This window comes from Alligator sinensis, unplaced genomic scaffold (genome assembly GCF_000455745.1).
Source record: "Alligator sinensis unplaced genomic scaffold, ASM45574v1 scaffold161_1, whole genome shotgun sequence".
NCBI lineage: Eukaryota > Metazoa > Chordata > Crocodylia > Alligatoridae > Alligator > Alligator sinensis.
In genome coordinates, this window is record NW_005841974.1 from 382,276 (window position 1) to 385,770 (window position 3,495).

Here is a 3,495-nt window from a genome sequence, read left to right on the forward strand (position 1 = left end):
TCTGAATCTCTCCAAATTGATTTGGAGGGTTCTGATTTGATTCGGAGAGATTAAAGGGTCTCCTGATTCAATGTGGATTCAGAGATTCAGCCACCAAATCAGGCTGAATCTCTGCCAAATTGAATCAGCGACCAAAGCTTTGCACAGCCCTATCCGATACCTTGTTCCAGGTAGACCCAAAACCTCAGACCAGCCACAACCTCTCTATTCAATAGCAGGTTAATTTTATTGATACACAGTGACAGGAGATAAGAATAATGCAAACAATTCTATATCTACCAGTCCTAGAGCTGTCATCAGAGGGAAGGTACATCTGGCCAGTACATGAGCTTCACCCTGAGGTTCTCTCTTGAATGTCAGATGTCAGCAGCCTGAAGGTTAGAGGCTGAGACCTGACCTCTCTCCCCGCCACCCTCCAGTGGGGTGGGTGAGATGGGCTGGTGGTATGCCCTTTGTCCATGGTGGCCTTGGGTTCCCCTCTAAGAGACCCTTTGCTGCTCTGAAATCCCTTCTTTTGTAGTCTTTTCCCCTCCTGATGACTCTTCATTTCTGGCCATTGCTGACTGTTCATTTCTGGCCATTGCTGATTGGTCTCTCAGTGGTTGTCATACTGTCCACGTTCTGCCCTGTCAGCATAATCCTTTGTTTCACAAATCCATCACATGCACACATCCTAATTTGGGCTTTATGTGTGTTCTAATTTGGTCTGTTCCCCAAAACCAGAAATCCCAAGGGTTCTGCAACTGGGCACTGTGACCTTCTTCTTCTTGCATATGACTTCAGAAGGTTGACTCCAAACATTTAAGAGTACATCCATCACTATTATTGCAATCTTTCAGACTGGTCACTCCCTCTGGTAGACCATATAGAAGGTAGCCAGTTAGTATATGCTAGGTTGTATGATCTCCTTTGCTACAGGGACACAATGGTGAGTTTGTAAGGCCCATTTTATGTTTGATTTTATTGAAGACTTCATAGCCTGATCACAGTTGATTCAGGTTTACCTGTGCCTTACATGGGAGTTTATGACCAGAAGGATATCAGGATGGTAGTTGTATGTAGTTGTGTAGTGGTGTGCGGTTGTTATCCCATTGCTCTTCCCACCTTCTCTGGGGCTATGATGACAGTATAGTGTCTCCTGCTTCCTCTGTGATGTTTCTGGTGGATACTGGTAGGGGTTTTCCGCTTCTTAGATGTTTCTGCATTGGGTATTTTTCAGTCATGTCCTGTAGTGAATGGGCTTCCTGTTGGGCTTTGGTTGCTATTCCAGACCTCTTGATGTTATGAGGGGGGGGGGGGGGGGGTCCTGCCAAGATAAACATGTTTTCCTATTCCATGTATGAACATGTTTCCCATTCTGACAGCACTTATTGTTCGTAGTGCAGAATTCAGGGCACTGTCCACTTTGCGGGTGTGGGAGCTATTTGCCCACACAGGGAGGCAGTATTCCAGTGGTGTGGCTAGTGTAGTTGTTCTCAAGGTAGAGAAGTAGGCTCCCTATGTTGTACCAGCTAGTCTCTTAATGGCATCTGCCCTTGAGGTTACCTTGTGCCTCAACTTCTCCAGGTGTTGGTGGAAGGTTAGGCTTCTATCTAGAGTGACACCCAGATAGGTTTGTTTCTTCTCAAAGAGTTACTCTTTTTTCTCCACAACAGCTCTTATCTTGGCACTTGTGGCATGATTGTTTAGGTGAAAAAGTGTTGAGGTAGTCTTCTGTATATTCAGCTTCAATCGCCAATGTTTTAGGTAGGAAGCTATGAGTCGGTTCCATTTATTTTAGGTAGGAAGCTATGAGTCGGTTCCGTTTATTTTAGGTAGGAAGCTATGTTTTTAGGTAGGAAGCTATGTCACAGTTCAGTTTAGCCTCTATTAATGATATGTGATAACTAGCAGTGGCAAGTTCCGGGTCGTCTGCATACGTGTATTTAGTTGATGTGGTGTTTATGTAGTCTGCTGTGTAGATGTTAAAAAGGGTGGGAGCTAGGACAGAGCCTTGTGGTACTCCATTCCTGAGTCTCTTGTGCTGACTTGTCTTTCCGCATGATGTACTCAGAATAAAGGACTGATTCAAGATCATGTCCATGATGAAGTTAACCAGATGCCCTGGGATCCAAATCATGTCATAGGCTGCTGTTAAGTCAACCACTCCAACTTTTTCTCAATTCTCAAAGGCTCTCTCAATGTCAGTTGTAAGAGCTGCCACATAGTCAAGGGTTGATCAGTTTAATCCGAAACCTGCTTGCTCATGTGGCAGCTGTTGGTCAACAATTGGTGTGATCTGGTTCAGGATAAGTTACTCTAGGAGTTTACAGACCACTGACAGAAGTGATATCTGTAGCTCTTTCAGTCTGTTGGGTCTTTCCCTGGCTTCTGTGTTGCAATGATGTTGGTCTTGCACCAGATTTTTGGTCTCTTGCAATTATGCATATAAAAAAAAAATAGACATGGCACATTCAGGCCGAAAGGCTTGGTCAACCATCAAGAGACCAACTGGAGAGGGCAAGCCACAGAGACTCTGCCGTGTTCAACCAAATGCCATTGCAAGTGTATTAGTCACAAACAGCAACTTTCCAGAACCAAATAGGAGTTTTGACAAGGTCATCCAGCAAAAAACCACATCCAGCCTAAAATCACCAACTGCAAATCAAAACCTGATGGCTCCTTTCACTGAAGAAGAGATGAAGACAGCAGTCTTGCATTAAAACAGGTAAAGCTGCTCGCCCTGACCACATTTTTCCTAAACACCTCACCAAATTTGGGCCTATAGTCCAAGACTGGTTATGCAGCTTTCTGTCAACTGTGACCTAATGCTACCTCCTCTCATGTTATGGAACAGAGTAGCACATTGTTTCAATTCCCAGCCTGTGTGTCTGCTCACTGCTTGCCCACATCAGACACAGCAGGCCTTGAAGAAACTTTGTCACAGACAGGCTTTTTAGAAATCAATTAACCCTTGCTGTTGCTCTGGACCATTATTCTAATGCATATCTAGTTTACCTATAATCCAGTTCCCAAAAGCAAACCTCTAAATACCAGTTTCTAGCCATCAGTATCTTGCTTCGACAGCAGTAAGCCATTCTCAAGTTCTTACCCTTTAACCTGCCAACCTCTTTATGTAGTGTGTGTGTGTGTGTGTGTGTGTGCGCGTGTGTGTATGTACTCATGTGTGTGTGTGTGTGTGTGTGTGTGTGCGCGCACATGAAGGAGAGAGAGAGATGTGGGAGTAAGGGGTTGTATAACCTATTGCATTAAAACAGGGATGTCAAATTCACCCTGGTCCTCCCATCGCTCAGGCTGGACATAGACCACAGGGCTCCTTGCAAGCTGGATCCAGACCCAGTCATGGTCAGGTCAAGTGGTGGGGCAACTTGTAGTAGCAGGGCATGCATCAGTGAGGCAAGCAATAATGGGAAAGTGGCAAGGAGTGACAGCATAAGCAGTACTGTATTGACAGCTGTCTCTTGCCCCCCACTCCCCCCTGCTCCCCCCCTCCCC

At 45.3% G+C, this 3,495-nt stretch overlaps 1 protein-coding gene across 1 annotated transcript in view; it reads left to right on the forward strand.

The window, feature by feature from the left end:
* The window catches only part of LOC102386911 (acid-sensing ion channel 2), a 454,052-nt gene that overhangs the window by 280,762 nt on the left and 169,795 nt on the right, over positions 1 to 3,495 (forward strand). The gene's annotated exons all lie outside the window — the stretch shown is intronic.